Source organism: Pleurodeles waltl, chromosome 6 (assembly GCF_031143425.1).
Source record: "Pleurodeles waltl isolate 20211129_DDA chromosome 6, aPleWal1.hap1.20221129, whole genome shotgun sequence".
Taxonomy (NCBI): domain Eukaryota; kingdom Metazoa; phylum Chordata; class Amphibia; order Caudata; family Salamandridae; genus Pleurodeles; species Pleurodeles waltl.
In genome coordinates, this window is record NC_090445.1 from 285,213,456 (window position 1) to 285,230,804 (window position 17,349).

General features: G+C 48.1%; 1 protein-coding gene across 1 annotated transcript in view; it reads right to left on the reverse strand.

Annotated features, from left to right (window-relative positions):
- LOC138301524 (slit homolog 2 protein-like) overlaps window positions 1-17,349 on the reverse strand; it is a 348,568-nt gene that overhangs the window by 14,037 nt on the left and 317,182 nt on the right. The window lies entirely within an intron of this gene.

Below are 17,349 nucleotides of genomic sequence, written 5' to 3' on the forward strand. Positions count from 1 at the left end.
GATATTAATTCATGTTGGTTATATGTGGTACTATCCTGTTTTCATCTTCTCCTTTATTGCACAATTAACAAAATACTCCTCAGGTAAATAGTCTGTAGAAGCGTGGCTGCCTGCAGCACACGCAGTGTGCCTTCCTAAGAGGTACAACCTCTTAGAGCTGTGTTTGAGCACACTCACCTTCAGTACACTCTTTGGGGCACTACAGGGAGCCCCACGTCTGGCCCTTTCCCCGCGTCTAATTTCCGGTGCCTGGCGGGGGTGGGGCAAGTACTTAAACCTGCCCCTTGCAGGTGCTGCCCTCTTTGTTCCCATGCATGCCACGCTGTCACCCCCACCCCCATTTCGTACCCAGCGTGTCAGAAGCTGGACTTTTTTATGCAGCTGCTGAGCATTTTAATTGTTTATTTGTCTTACAGGTGGAGTTACAGGGTAATCTGGAGGCAGTTTGGTACATAAAGTACCAGCTCAGGGAGCACAGCAGGGGAGCTCTATGCCAAACCTCGGGACTCTTTATGGGAGGACACTGGGATGCAAGCGACGGCGCCCTGTTAGTCCATTGGGCGGTCGCAAGCGTGAGCAACCGGGGGCTTTCCTTGGTGATGCTCCACCCTCAAAAGGTACTAGTTCTACTCCTGGAATGGTGGTCCACGGTCTTTAAAGGAAGAAAACTCCCCAATTAAAAAATGGTAGCACTGAATGGGTTGGCCCATGGTGCTGTTTTGGCCTGAATTATTTCATTCCTTGTGGGCTAGGTAGTCATTTCACAATGTTTGCTGGGGGAAGGGTTGCCAATATCGGCACTATACTTAGGAAGCCAAAATACCAGAGGGTCTGCCTGCGGGCCTGGAAAGCTGCTCCCTCACTGATCGCGGAGAAGTGCCACTGCAATGGCCTACTGACTCCTGCTTCACTTGAGGTGGTTGCCGCCGCCTATGAGATAGAGGACTGTAGCGCCTATTTAGGATGGTGGGTGGGGCAAGATGGTGGACTGATCTGCTGTCCAGCTGTTCTCACAGTAGTTTCCTGACTGTGTCCTTTGGTCCGTCCTTGGTTTTTCCTGCTGGTCAGCTGATTGTGTACAGCGTGAGTACATATGCAGCTGCCCAAGCTCTTCTGGGGAAGACTAGGACCTCAATTTCCCCCCACCTCTCTAACATAGCTCAGACCCTGTGGCCCCAACTTTTTCTGCACCAGAAAGCCCTATCAGTTGATTTGTGGCCCGAAGGGGGAGGAGAGGCAGCGGAGGCGTGGCCGTTAACTGTGCCCCCACTTTTCAGGCATACATACCAGCACCGCACGAGCACTTCCTTCCGAGCACAGTATAACTCATTACATTTGTGGAGGCCCGACTGGGGTGTTCTTCATGTGCCCCTCAGACAATTTGTCACTGGGGTGTGGCTTGACTCGGGCCTGGGGCTGCAGCCTCTACACTGCTTGCCTCTTCTGCCTTGATGAGACTGGGCAACTGACGGAGCATGCTGGCTTGCCGCTGCTGGAGCAGTGGAGTTCCTTGTCTCCAATTGATTGTCATAAAAGGTAATAAGACAAGTTACAATTCAACAGCAAGATCTACCAGAACCACAGATGACAGCCAGAGGTTCTTGCTGCTTGGGGCATCAGGAGACCCCCGCTGAACATTTCAGAACCCTGCTAATAAGAAAGGAAACTTTGTCATCATTAAATAATGTACACACCCTCGGCCTCCCTAAATCTACTGCCCTTGACGGGATGGAAGATTACAGATGCAATATTCTGCTTCCTTTTCAGAACATCACTCATGCTCATGTTCCATGTGGAGTGAGAGCATCGTTCTCTGGGCCCATGCCCCCGCGGGTACACCTGCATCACCCATAATAACCCGTTTTTTTACCTATAAAGACTGTGATACTGTATTGTGCTTAGCAAGGGAATGTGGCAGGATACAATACTTAGGCAACTGCTTCTCTTTAATCCCGGACTTCACTCTTGCTGTTCAGGCTGCAAGGTGAGAGATTTTCTCCTTGCCTAACAGAGGTTAATGAAGACAATGGCATCAAATGAGCACTGGCATACCCGGCAAAGCTGCAGGTCCACAGGAATGCCAAGCCCCACTTCTTCACAGATCCCAAGAAGGCTGTTGTCTTGTGTCACAGGCATGCTGCCGCCTCCTCTGTGGGGAGTGATGCACTGTATGGGTATGATTGCAGCCGCCTTAGTAATATTGACTAGGAAATAACAACATGTTGACATACTGTGAAGGCTAAATTCATGCTGCCTTCCTTACTCTGAAGTTGGGATGCTGGCCACCAGCCTGATAGACTATAAGCGCACACCTAGATGAGACACTGCCAAATGATGCTTGACACTCCTTCCTCCAGATTACCTTATCCATATCTTTGCATTTCATACCTGCATTGATACCTATGGTTTGGTTTTTCCTACTCCAGCATCTCCTTGGCCACCCGTCTTCTGGTGAGATGCGACGACCATCCGTGACTCTGGCCACAACAGGGATGAATCCCGATAGCTGGTTATGGATTTGGCCTTTGAATGATAATGGCTTTGCCACAGCTATACTGTTTTGCTATTGTTGTTGCCGTTGGTAGGGTGGGTACATCCTCGGCCGCCCTAAATGTGGTGCCCTGGACAAGCATTCTTCCCTACCCACTCCAACAACCCAACAGGTTTGGGTTGTTGGAGTGGGTAGGGAGGAAGTTGGATTACTTTACACTGAACACACAAATCCATAATACCATTACTGATCAGTATCCCATTAATACATGCCATATGTGAAACTTTCATGTTCACATTCAGGATCATTGCTGATTGCACTCCCCGCAGAATTGATAAGCTCCCAATGCTACTGTTTGAATTCACTTAGCTAAACTGATGTTGTGGAACATTCAGGGGTTGAATGACCCACACAAAGCGAGGTAAGTATTTGTCTACGTACATAAGCAACATATTGACATCGGGTTACTTCTGGAAGTACACCTGAAAACTGCTACACAGTTCAGGATTCGGGCTTACCGCATAGCCAAAGCCCATTCCACTAAATACTCAACTTATGCCAGGTGAGTTGTGGTGGTGGACATACACATAGGTATTCAGTGGCACACAGCGGCATCTATCTGTGACAGGGAGGGTAGATATGCTATTATTAATGAACTGCTCCACAGGCACATGGTTGCTAGCATCCATCAACAGGCCCAATGTTAATGACTTTCTTTTTGGCAGTCTGGAGGCAGGTACTCAATTTTGGTCCTGGTGACATTCTCTGGAGTGGAGATTTCATTGGTGTGCGAGATGCAACAATTGACAAATCTTGTGCAGGCAGATGACCGTACCCACTAGCTGTGCTCCAGCTTCAAACCATAATGTTAGACAATGACCTTCTAGATATGTGGAGATCAAGACATTTAAAAGGCCGGGAGGGCACATGTATCGCCTATGCAAATATGTTTGGTCCAGAACTGACTACTGATTAGTCATTAGGGATATTGTAGTGAGAACTGCTGGATTCGACCTCTTACCCCAAACACTCTGCAATCATGCTACAGTGCAAGTGGTGCTGGCTTTCTTGGGGGCAGGAGATCAGACATTCTCCTGGAGGCTGTTATGTTACGTGTATTTGTGAAGCGCACTATAACCCATGAGAGTATCTTGGCACTGAGCGGGTGTGTAGCTTAGCTCTGCCTTAGGTAGGTTGCTTTACTGAAAAGCTGAGTCTTAAGCTTCTTGTGGAATTCAAGAAGGTTATAGAAGCCTATGATGTGAAGTGAGGCCGTTCCACGCTTTAGGAGCGATGCAAGAGAACGCCTGTCTTACTGATCTGGTTCTATGTATGTGTGGGATGTCTACAAGTAGGAGTTCTGGGGAGTAGGGGTGTATGGGTAGTTGTGGTATGAGATGTGACTGTTCAGGAAGGTGGGGCATAAGTTTTGTAGTGCCCTGAACGTGTTTGCGAGGAATTTAAAATGTGTTTGTCTATTGGTAGCCAGTGGATTTCTCTGAGGTGTGGTGTGAGTTCTGTGTGGAAGGCTGAGGATGAGTCTGGCTGCCGAGTTCTGGGTCATTTGTAGCCTTCTAGTGAGTTGCTTGGTGATCCCAGTGTAGAATGCGTTCCTGTAGTCCACATTTCCGAAAACTATGGGATGAGTGACAGTTTTTCAAGTGTTGGTTGGGAGCCACTTGAAGATCTTTCTCACCATTTTCAGGATGTGGAAGCAGAATGCAGACAGTGTTGACTTGTGCGGTCATGTCAACTTTGCTGATGATGATTATTCCGAGATTACTGGCATGACTGTGTGGTGTGAGTTCAGCCGGCCACCAGTTGGAGTTCTATGTCGAGGTGTTCTTCCCGAAGATCACTATTTCTGTCTTGTCAGTGTTGAGCCTGAGATAGTTGGCTTTCATCCAGATAGTGACCTTGGTCATGCATACGCTAACGTTGTTTCTGTTGGGGGTCTTGTCCGAGAGGGAGAGAATGAGTTGCGTGTCTTATGTTGATCTCATGTGCACAAATGATGCTCCCCAGAGGGATCGTGTATGCGTAGAAGAGGTTGGGCCACAGCAAGAAACCATGAGGCACTTCGCAGATTAGTTACCATGGAGTAAGGTGCTAGGCTGAGAGCTTGTGTTCTATCCATTAAGAAGGAGCAGATCCAGACAAGTGCAGGTCATTGGATGCCAATCTTGTGCAAACACCTGATGAGGATTGACTGTGAGACTGTTTCAAATACTGCAGAGAGCTCCAGGAGAATGAGGGCTGCCATGTCGCCTCTGTCAAGGATTGTGTGGATGTCATCTAGGGCTGTGATGAGTGTTGTCTCTGTAGTGTGGTTGTGACTGAATCTGGAATGCATGGCCTTAAAAAGCTGGTGGTTGCTGAGTAGGTCGATGAGGGGTTAGTTGATTAGTTTCCCTAAGATATTTGCGTTGTATGGCTGTAGGAGGGAGAGGAGTCGGGAGTTGGAAAGGGCAGATGGATCAGCAGATGTTTTCTTGAGCATGTTTCCAGAGGTCCGGGAATGTGGCTAAGTCAAAGGGGGTTTGGAGGCTGGATGTCAATGCTTCACTGATTGGTAGGAGACCTTTGGTGAAGTTGTGGGGGACCAAGGGTGAGATGTGGCACCAGAGTGGAGGGTTTTCACAGTAGCAGTGATTTCGACAGTGGTGACAAGTACAGGGTTAATTCTTCAGCCTTGACGGGAAGCTGAGCTGAGACAGTGATGGGATCAGGTTGAGGGTCGAAGCTGCTTTATAGGGAGGTGTTTTTGTTGCAGAACAATTCCAACAGCTTGTTGCAGAGGTCTTGTGAGGGAGTGATATTGCTAAAGGAGGCTGGAGGTGCAGTGACTCCTTTGATGATGGCAAACATCTATTTGCGGCTGTTAGTGCCAGTAGTGATGCGATCTGCAAGAGCTGTGTACTTAGTGTTCCCTAGCTGCTGAAGGTAGCATATTAGGGCTTACTTGAAGGTGTCTTTACCTTTGATGCCTTGACTTGTTCTTCATTCGCGCTCTGGTTGCTTGCAAAGTCATTTTTAAAGCCTGGGTTCTTCTACCAATCAACTGCCCTGTGGTTGAGTGCCTGCCTTTGGGTTGTGCTTGCATGGAGTCTGGATGTCTACGCATGTGGTGATCCAGCTGTTGAGGTTCTTAATGGCTTTCAGCAAGTTGCTGGTGTGCTCGGGCTGGTGGCAAAGAGAAAACGGAAACCTGCCTCTCTTCTGCATCTCTGTGACACGTTCGGTGAGTGAGTGGGTGTTGAGGAGCATTCATGTGAGTGTGGGGTATTTTGTGGATGGTGTTTGTTTTGTGAGCGGGTGGCTTTCTTGTGATAGTGTGAGGAAATGCAATGCTGGGTGCTTTTGGTGCCAGAGTGGTGGGTGTAGAGTCTGGGAGAGTGCATGAGAACTTGTAAACAGTTCATGAGAATGCTCCTTACACATGTGGGGCGGTGTGGCAGCAGTGCAGTAAGTGGCAGCTGGGATTGAGTGCATGGAGGAACACAGCAGGTTAGCAGTGGGTAGGGGAAGAACCAGGGTTCCTGGCACTAGGCGTAGTCCAGTGATGGACGGGCACAGATGGCTTGCCTTTGGCGCTGCAGCCACCATTAAGGCAGAGTGGAGGAGTACAGGGTGCCTGGGCGGGAAACCAGTGATGTCACATCCTGTGACGAGGGGTGATGGGAAATCCCACAGAATGCACTGCACAACCTGGTCTTTAGGGAAGAAATAAAAAAAGGAAATCATTGACTAATTCACTCACTCACAACTCCCAGTCTGTAACTTTAGCAGGTACGTTATGGAAGGCTTTTAAGGTGGTCATCAGAGGCACATGGAGGACTAAGCAGTTTTGTCTGCTTAAATCACTGAAGAGGCCATTTTTGCAATTGAGGAGAACATGAGAATTCTAGAATGAAAGTATTACGCTACCGGGAGATGCGGATGCAACATATGGAGCAAGCTGCCTGAATACCATGATACCCACAGCCTATAATTTGCACACTTTTTTGTGTTGATACTATCCTTTGACTCCCAAATGTAGGCTGCTGGTATTTTCCTTGGTGCTACTAAGGCATTCTATTTGCTTTTTCTATTGCCGGAGGGGAGAACTGGCCTCAGCTCTCAGTTTTTTTATTAAGGTTGCCCATTGTAGCCTCTCCTACTCGTGATAGCTGAGGAACCCCTCGCAGCCCAGGTACACCAATACTCTGAGAAAGGTTCAGGGGTGTGGAATTTATTAAAATATCTACTTGTCCAGGGGACAGGTTGCTTCTCAAATCTACTTGTCCTGTAAAAAGATCTACTTGTCCCTTTGGTGCCATGTAGTGTGGCGCCAAATTATGGCAGCGATCTCATTATGTAAGAGCTCTGATAATAGCCTCTCTGATTATGCCAGGGCTACTACCACAGTAGGGCTTGAATACTTGCAGTTTCAATCCCTACTGTAGCAATTTCCTTATTTTGCCACCTTTCTGCAGATCTGCATACTGGGGCTGGAGGAAGCAGTAAGCAATAGTTCCAGGGCTGGAATGCCTTTGAGTCTGCAAACCTACTAACCTGCATGTTTTAAAGATTTTCACCAGCTTCTCTCTAATATTTTCCCATAATAAGAAAGGTTGGACATTTACTCCTGACAATGGCAGAATTAGAACTTCTTCTAGGGTTGGGAAGAAAGTGGCTGGAGGGAAAATTAACTTGCAAATGCTTAATAGATTTTCACATGAGCAAATCTACACATGCATATTTACCCATGCTAAAATACAGTTCACAAATATTTTATAGGGGTACGACATATACCATGGGTGCACTTTTGTGACTTTCTTTAAGAATTTGGGGCCACATGTAGGTAGGTTCAGATTTGCGACTCGCAATTTGCGAGTCACAAATCCGAATGTAGGATGGTGTCCCTGACACCATCTGTGATTCGCAAGGGCTTCGCAAATGCCCACCTCATGAATAATCATGAGGTGGGTCGCAATTTGCGACCCCCTTGCGAATGGCAGCCCTCACAGGGATGGTGGCCTGCTGGAGACAGCAGACCACCATGTCTGTGACTGCTTTTCAATAAAGCAGTTTTTTTTTTTTGTAGTGCAGCCCGTTTTCCTTAACCACTTCGCTGCCAGGCCTTTTCCCCCTCCTGTGCCAGGCCTTTTTTTGCCTATTTGGGGCAGTTCGCGCTTAGGCCCTCATAACTTTTTGTCCACATAAGCTAACCAAGCCAAATTTGCGTCCTTTTTTTCCAACATCCTAGGGATTCTAGAGGTACCCAGACTTTGTGGGTTCCCTTGAAGGAGGCCAAGAAATTGGCCAAAATACAGTGAAAATTTAGTTTTTTTTAAAAAAATGGAAAAAGTGGCTGCAGAAGAAGGCTTGTGGATTTCCCCCTGAAAATGGCATCAACAAAGGGTTTGTAGTGCTAAACTCAGCAGCTTCCTAGCTTTCAGGATCAGGCAGACTTGAATCAGAAAACCCAATTTTTCAACACAATTTTGGCATTTTACTGGGGCATACCCCATTTTTGCAATTTTTTGTGCTTTCAGCCTCCTTCCAGTCAGTGACAGGAATGGGCATGAAACCAATGCTGGATCCCAGAAACCTAACCATTTCTGAAAAGTAGAGAAAATTCTGAATTCAGCAAGGGGTCATTTGTGTAGATCCTACAAGGGTTTCCTACAGAAAATAACAGCTGAAAGAGAAAAATATTGAAATTGAGGTGAAAAAAACATCAATTTTTCTCTACGTTTTACTCTGTAACTTTTCCCTGCAATGTCAGATTATGGAAAGCAATATACCGTTACGTCTGCTGGACTCCTCTGGTTGCGGGGATATATAGGGCTTGTAGGTTCATCAAGAACCCGAGGAACCCAGAGCCAATAAATGAGCTGCACCCTGCAGTGCGTTTTCATTCTATACCGGGTATACAGCAATTCATTTGCTGAAATATAAAGAGTAAAAAATTGCTATCAAGAAAACCTTTGCATTTCCAAACAGGGCACAAGATAAGGTGCTGAGGAGCAGTGGTTATTTGCACATCTCTGAATTCCGGGGTGACCATACAAGCATGTGAATTATAGGGAATTTCTCAAATAGATGTCTTTTTTACACACTCTCCTATATTTGGAAGGAAAAAATGTAGAGAAAGACAAGGGGCAATAGCACTTGTTTTGCTAATCTATGTTCCCCCAAGTCTACCGATAAAAATGATACCTCACTTGTGTGGGTAGGCCTAGCGCCGGCGACAGGAAACACCCCAAAGCGCAACGTGGACACATCCTAAATTTTGGGAAAAAACGGAGGTGTTTTTTGCGAAGTGCCTACCTGTAGATTTTGGCCTCTAGCTCAGCCGGCACCTAGGGAAACCTACCAAACCTGTGCATTTCTGAAAACTAGAGACCTAGGGGAATCCAAGGAGGGGTGACTTGCGGGGCTCGGACCAGGTTCTGTTACCCAGAATCCTTTGCAAACCTCAAAATTTGGCTAAAAAAACACATGTTCCTCACATTTCTGTGGCAGAAAGTTCTGGAATCTGAGAGGAGCTACAAATTTCCTTCCACCCAGCGTTCCCCCAAGTCTCCCGATAAAAATGATACCTCACTTGCGTGGGTAGGCCTAGCGCCGGCGACAGGAAACACCCCAAAGCGCAACGTGGACACATCCTACATTTTGGAAAAAAACAGAGGTGTTTTTTGCGAAGTGCCTACCTGTAGATTTTGGCCTCTAGCTCAGCCGGCACCTAGGGAAACCTACCAAACCTGTGCATTTCTGAAAACTAGAGACCTAGGGGAATCCAAGGAGGGGTGACTTGCGGGGCTCGGACCAGGTTCTGTTACCCAGAATCCTTTGCAAACCTCAAAATTTGGCTAAAAAAACACATGTCCCTCACATTTCTGTGGCAGAAAGTTCTGGAATCTGAGAGGAGCTACAAATTTCCTTCCACCCAGCGTTCCCCCAAGTCTCCTGATAAAAATGATACCTCACTTGCGTGGGTAGGCCTAGCGCCGGCGACAGGAAACACCCCAAAGCGCAACGTGGACACATCCTAAATTTTGGAAAAAAACAGAGGTGTTTTTTGCGAAGTGCCTACCTGTAGATTTTGGCCTCTAGCTCAGCCGGCACCTAGGGAAACCTACCAAACCTGTAAAAAAAAATTAGCACTTGTATAGCGCACTACTCACCCGTTAGGGTCTCAAGGCGCTGTACTCATACCGCTATGGAACCCCTCCTGGCTTTTCCCTGTGAGGCACCCACTCCTGAGCACCCCCAGGGTGAAGCCAGGCATCCAAGCGCTGTTGGGGCCGTTGTGGAGATTAAGCAAGCTATTGCCCAGAGTTGCAGAGTGGGACCCATGAATTAGATTAGGCACCGAGGCGAGAATTATCTGGTCAAGGGGAATTGAGCCCAAGACCTGCCGAAGCGGGACTTGAACCCTGGTCTTGAGCTAGATCTCTGCTTCAGGGTCTGCCGCTCTAACCATTGAGCCACACTTCTCCACAACCTGTGCATTTCTGAAAACTAGAGACCTAGGGGAATCCAAGGAGGGGTGACTTGCGGGGCTCGGACCAGGTTCTGTTACCCAGAATCCTTTGCAAACCTCAAAATTTGGCTAAAAAAACACATGTTCCTCACATTTCTGTGGCAGAAAGTTCTGGAATCTGAGAGGAGCTACAAATTTCCTTCCACCCAGCGTTCCCCCAAGTCTCCCGATAAAAATGATACCTCACTTGCGTGGGTAGGCCTAGCGCCGGCGACAGGAAACACCCCAAAGCGCAACGTGGACACATCCTACATTTTGGAAAAAAACAGAGGTGTTTTTTGCGAAGTGCCTACCTGTAGATTTTGGCCTCTAGCTCAGCCGGCACCTAGGGAAACCTACCAAACCTGTGCATTTCTGAAAACTAGAGACCTAGGGGAATCCAAGGAGGGGTGACTTGCGGGGCTCGGACCAGGTTCTGTTACCCAGAATCCTTTGCAAACCTCAAAATTTGGCTAAAAAAACACATGTTCCTCACATTTCTGTGGCAGAAAGTTCTGGAATCTGAGAGGAGCTACAAATTTCCTTCCACCCAGCGTTCCCCCAAGTCTCCCGATAAAAATGATACCTCACTTGCGTGGGTAGGCCTAGCGCCTGCGACAGGAAACACCCCAAAGCGCAACGTGGACACATCCAAAATTTTGGGAGAAAACAGTGCCTACCTGTGGATTTTGGCCTGTAGCTCACCCGGCGCCTAGGGAAACCTAACAAACCTGTGCATTTCTGAAAACTAGAGACCTAGGGGAATCCAAGGAGGGGTGACTTGCGGGGCTCGGACCAGGTTCTGTTACCTAGAATCCTTTGCAAACCTCAAAATTTGGCTAAAAAAACACATGTTCCTCACATTTCTGTGGCAGAAAGTTCTGGAATCTGATAGGAGCCCCAAATTTCCTTCCACCCAGCGTTCCCCCAAGTCTCCCGATAAAAATGATACCTCACTTGTGTGGGTGGCCCAGGTGCCTGCAACATAATAAGAACCAAAACCTGAAGGGATAGAAGGGATAGCACAGCAAGTTTATAAGGGCATATTCTTTTATACATCTTTAGACGGACTCTGCTTTGGGGACCCACATAAGTGAGGTGTCATTTTACTTGGGAGACTGAGGGGAAAACTGGGGAGTAGGAATTTTGTGCTGGAGCGGTGATCCTACTAAGAAAAATCTGGAAAATATGCTTTTTTATGCAAATTGTGAGGTTTACAGAGGAGTCTGGGTAAGAAAATGTTGGGGGAGCCACACAAGCCACACCTCCCTAGACTCCTTGGGGTGCCTAGTTTTAAAAAGTTTCTGGGTTTTGTAGGTTTCCCTACATGACGGCCGCACCCAGGACCAAAAACATAGGTGGGCCCTCCCCCCCAAACACAGGTATTTTTGGAATATATCACTTTGATGTGTGCACATACGTCCGTGATGTGCCAAACACTAAAATTGTGAAAAGAAACACACTTAGGTTATGTGAAGAAGACCCCTCACCCACCAACCAAGTTGGTGGCATGCTTCATCATCGGGGTCCCACCTGAGGCACCTAGCGTGTCTCAAGTGTGCTGCGACGCCTGATTACAGCGAATCAGGTTTTGTCATTTGTACCACACATACTGGTTGGATTTGGCACGAGGGTGAGTGATGGTTCAGTAGATCAAATTTTATTAACAAGAGATTTCACAAAAGTGAAATGCACTGGTAATAACTGAAAGGCCAAAAAACTGAACCAATGACTCACAGCTCGTGAGCTGTAAAGCCACGACAAGGCACCAACCGCTTTACAGTCCATTCACACACCTTTCATACATGACATGCACTAGACCATTCACGCCGCCAGCCACGGGCCCAGCACATTACAAGACTCGCATCCACAGACAGCGCCAGTCAAGGGCCCATCACTTTCATACGCCCACATGCCTGATACAGCAATCACACCAGCTGATGAGTGTGTGGACTGGCGTTTGGCAGGCACTGCCAGCCAAGCGCCACACCACCAGCCAAGCGCCACCCCACCCACACCACCAGCCAAGCGCCACCCCACACACACCGCCAGCCCAGCGCCACCCCACACACACCGCCAGCCAAGCGCCACCCCACACACACCGCCAGCCAAGCGCCACCCCACACACACCGCCAGCCAAGCGCCACCACACCCACGCCGCCAGCCAAGCGCCACTCTACACATGCCATCCCCTTTTTTTTGTTTTTAAACAACAAAGAAACCACTAATCATAAATTAGTACAAAACTACAAACACAAAAGCTCTAACTGAATACATGACTAATGCCAACCGTGAAACCGAACATATAAAAATATAAAACACCAGTTTACGCTCACGGAATTTCCCAATAATTCTTCTGTGTGTGGCAGCTCCTGAAACAGCCACCCACACACAGCCCAGGCTTTGAAGGACAATCAGGGCAGTACATCCTAGTCTCCTTCCTGATACCTCTTCGAGCACAGACTCTACATCTCTTAGCAGGAAAGTTTTTTTTGGCCGTGGGAGGAATGTGCTCAGCAAAGTGACGATCTTTCAATCTAGCCACATCCTCCACCACTGCTTCTCTAGGAACTCTTGCCTGTTCCAGCACAACAAGGCTAGCTATGATAGACTCCAGAAATTTCACAAATGTCATCCTTGACTCTGGAGAACTATCCTTAAACACAACAAAAGCATTAAAAGTTGCCAAGTGGAACAAGTGAAGCGCTAATTTCTTATACCACACATAAGACTTACGAGCAGCAGTGTAAGGTTCTAACCTCTGATCTACTCTATCAACACCACCCATGTGCTTATTATAGTCTAAGATGCACACAGGTTTGCGCACTTCGGCAACCTGACCCCAAACAGCCACAGGTGAAGTACTCTCATCATGGATGGTGCTTAGCATGTATACATCCCTCTTGTCTACAAATTTCAGAGCTAGCAGCTCATCATTCCGCAAGGCACTGCACTGTCCCTTCTCAAGTTTTTTACAGACAAGCTCTTTTGGATAGCCTTTCCGATTAGAGCGGATTGTGCCACAAGCAACAGTGTCCACTCTGAACAACTCCTTGAACAACCGAACTCCAGTGTAGAAGTTATCTACATATAAATGGTGACCTTTGTTAAACAGTCGTCTACCAAGTTCCCACACAATTTTCTCACTAACTCCAAAAGTGGGAGGACAACCAGGGGGGTCAATATTGGAATCCCTACCAGTGTAGACCCGGAAATTATAAACATATCCTGTACTACTTTCTGACAGCATATACAATTTAATTCCATACCGTGCCCTCTTGCTAGGAATGTACTGCCTAAAAACCAAACGACCCTTGAACAGGACCAAAGACTCATCTACAGATATTTCTTTCCCTGGAACATAGATCTCTGAAAAACGATCTACCAAATGATCAAGGACAGGTCTAATCTTAAAAAGACGGTCAGAATCAGGATGATCTCGTGGCAAGGCTAAAGCATTATCTACAAAATGCAACATCCGAAGAAGAAGCTCATACCGGTTACGACTCATGATGGCAGGAAATATAGCAGTTGCCATCAAGGGACTAGTAGACCAATAAGAAGACAGCGACGGCTTCCTTATCAGCCCCATCAAAAAAGTTAAACCCAAGAACTTTTTCAACTCTTCCAGATTTGTGGGAATCCACCGGCTAGCTCTAGAGTGTGGCCTAAGTCTGGCAGCGTTGTCCCTCAAAAACTGCTCTGCATACAAATTAGTCTGCTCAACAATCTCTTCCAAAAATATATCGTCCATAAACAACTCAAAAAAGTTGACGGGCAAAAAGTTTTCCGTATTAACTCGACACCCTGGAAAACCAGTAAACGCAGGCAACTGTGGCTGCTCCATGTTTGGTGCAACCCATGCGTCAGGTCTTCCAATGGGAAGCCTTTCAGCCGCTGGCTCCTGCACCATTGGCACATCACTGTCCTCCTCTAAAACAGGCCCTTCATCAGCACTGAGAGTGGCTTCATCATCAGATGATTCATCTCTGACAGAAAATTCACTTCCAGAATCCTGCACTTCCTCCTCTGCCTCAGATGCAGAGTCAGTCTCATATTCATGGTCAGAAGATGACTCAAAAAGCACACTAACAACCTGCTGAGCAGTCATCCTACGGCTGGCCATGATCCTTCCTACTAAAATTAACTGGACAAATACACCACCAACAACCAGCACTGTGTAAGATAAGTAACAAAGTATAGGTTTATCACTAAGAATTATAAACTCAAAAACTATACTGCTCACTTGCCTGAAAAAGCTTGACTCACCAGCAACTACTCTGCACAGCCACAGCAATCACCAACGATATCCCACTAAAAAGAGAAAAAAAAAAGCAAATTAGACATAAGACAACACAATAATCATTGTGCATAACTCTAAGGACAATTTCACACACAATTCTGCATTCAGTACACCACCTACAAACATGTCATTCATGCATTGCAACAATACTCACTTGGAGTAAATTTATTTACTTACCTAAAACATGCAACTACGCAAACCGCAGGACAACTACTGCCAAAACTGCAACAAGCCACAGCAAAGTCAGCAAAAGCTTTGAACTAAAACAAAAAGGAGAAAAACTGTTATTATCATAAAAGCAAATACTTCGCCAGTTGACAAACACTCCGCCACTAACCATTTTTTCATTTTCCCCTGTGTCTAGTCTTCTCTGCTTGGGGGAAGATGGGCCTAAAAAAAAATAGGCCAATCTACCCCCAAGGGGAGGGGGCAGAAATCGCCCAGATTACATTGCACCCTTTGGGGGGGGGCGACCCTTGCCCAAGGGGCCACACCCCCACACAAAGCACACACACACACACACATAGTATCCCTGGCGCTATGGGGATTCTGCCCCCCTTGGGGACAGAAAGGCCTAAAAAATAGGCATATCTGCCCCCTAGGGGGCCAGAACTGCCCAAAAATACATGTGGGCCCCTGGGGGCGACCCTTGCCCAAGGGGCCGCCCCCCAACACAAAAAATAAAAACCAACAATAAAATCCCTGGTGTCTAGTGGCTTTCTGCCCCCCTTGGGGGCAGATCGGCGTAAAAATAGGGCCAATCTGCCCCCAAGGGGGGCAGAAACGACGATAAATACATTGCGCCCCCGGGGGGAGCGACCCTTGCCCAAGGGGCCACCCCCCAACAAAAAGCACACATACAAACATATCTTTCTGGCGCTATTGGGATTCTGCCCCCCTTGGGGGCAGAAAGGCCTAAAAAAAATAGGCCTCTCTGCCCCCAAGGGGGGCAGAACTGCCCAAAAATACATGTGGACCCATGGGGGCGACCCTTGCCCAAGGGGCCACCCCCCAACACAAAAAATAAAAATCAACAATAAAATCCCTGGTGTCTAGTGGCTTTCTGCCCCCCTTGGGGGCAGATCGACCTAAAAATAGGGCCAATCTGCCACCAAGGGGGGCAGAAACGACAATAAATACATTGCGCCCCTGGGGGGAGCGACCCTTGCCCAAGGGGCCACCCCCCAACACAAAGCACACATACATACATACTATTTCTGGCGCTATTGGGATTCTGCCCCCCTTGGGGGCAGAAAGGCCTAAAAAAAAATAGGCCTCTCTGCCCCCAAGGGGGGCAGAACTGCCCAAAAATACATGAGGGCCCCTGGGGGCGACCCTTGCCCAAGGGGCCGCCCCCCAACACAAAAAATACAAAGCAACAATAAAATCCCTGGTGTCTAGTGGCTTTCTGCCCCCCTTGGGGGCAGATTGGCCTAAAAATAGGGCCAATCTGCCCCCAGGGGGGGCAGAAACGACGTAAAATACATTTGCCCCCAAAGGGGAGCGACCCTTGCCCAAGGGGCCGCCCCCCAACACAAAAAATACAAATCAACAATAAAATCCCTGGTGTCTAGTGGCTTTCTGCCCCCCTTGGGGGCAGATCGGCCTAAAAATAGGGCCAATCTGCCCCCAGGGGGGGGCAGAAACGACGTAAAATACATGTGCCCCCAAAGGGGAGCGACCCTTGCCCAAGGGGCCGCCCCCCAACACAAAAAATACAAAGCAACAATAAAATCCCTGGTGTCTAGTGGCTTTCTGCCCCCCTTGGGGGCAGATCGGCCTAAAAATAGGGCCAATCTGCCCCCAGGGGGGGCAGAAACGACGTAAAATACATGTGCCCCCAAAGGGGAGCGACCCTTGCCCAAGGGGTCGCTCCCCTACACTAATAAGCACACACACACACACACATACTGAAATCCCTGGTGTCTAGTGGGCATTCCTGCTTCCCGATCGCATCGCGATCGGGCAGCAGGAATGCTCAAAACCCTTTCCTTTCCCTCGATGCCTCTCTGAGAGCACCCCCACCCCGCACGAAGGTGAAAAACTCACCTTCTCCCTTAGACGTGCTGGAAGCAAATGGCTTCCAGCGCGTCTTTCCCCCTTTCCCTTTCCCTGGGGGGGGGGGGTGGGGGGGGTGGTCGTGAAAGGGGAAGGGATTCCCCTTTCAGCCCTGGCCTGGGGGTGTTGGGGGGCGGCCCTCGGGGGAAGCGCTAGCGCTTCCCCCGACTGCCAGTCCCAGGACGTAATGGTTACGTCCATGGCGCCACACGGGCGCTGCCATGGACGTAACCATTACGTCCGTGGCGGGGAAGGGGTTAAAGGAAAACGAGATGTATTACAAAAACGAAAAATTAAATGTTTTCGTTTCATTTTTTCAGAGCAGGCAGTGGTCCGCAGGACCACTGCCTGCTCTGAAATTTTTGTTACAGTGACATTCACAATGGGGAAGGGGTCCCATGGGGACCCCTTCCCTTTTGCGAAAGTGTTAGCACCCATTTGAAATGGGTGCAAACTGCGATTGGTCTGCGCCCGCGTTGGCAAAACAATCCTACATTGCACAGCGAGTCGCAATTAGGAAGGGAACACCCCTTCCTAATTGCGAGTCGCAAACCCGTTTTGCGATTCGGTAACCAGGTTACTGAATTGCAAAACTGGGTTTGTGTATTGCAATGTGCTTTTTGCAAAAAGCTACCTACATGTGGGTCTTGGTCCCTAATTAGGTCTGGTGTTAACAAAGGCATTTTGTTTTTATTAAACTTCTATTTCTCTCTCTTTCAACTGGCTTTACTGTGAGTGATCGCATTCTGCTCTTCCACAAGGAGCATATTGGCACACAAAGTAGTTTTGTTCAGTGTCAGGAACTACAGTGGCAATCAGTGACATAACGAAATTGGAGGGTGCCCCTTTGCAAAGAACATGGAGGAGCCCCCTCTCCCGCCTCACTCAGGGCAGGTGCTGTGCTGAAGAGGCCCCCTGGAGGGTGGCTGCGGGGCCTTTGTTATGCCACTGGTGGCAATGTGTGCTTTTAGAGTTCAAAAACGTTTT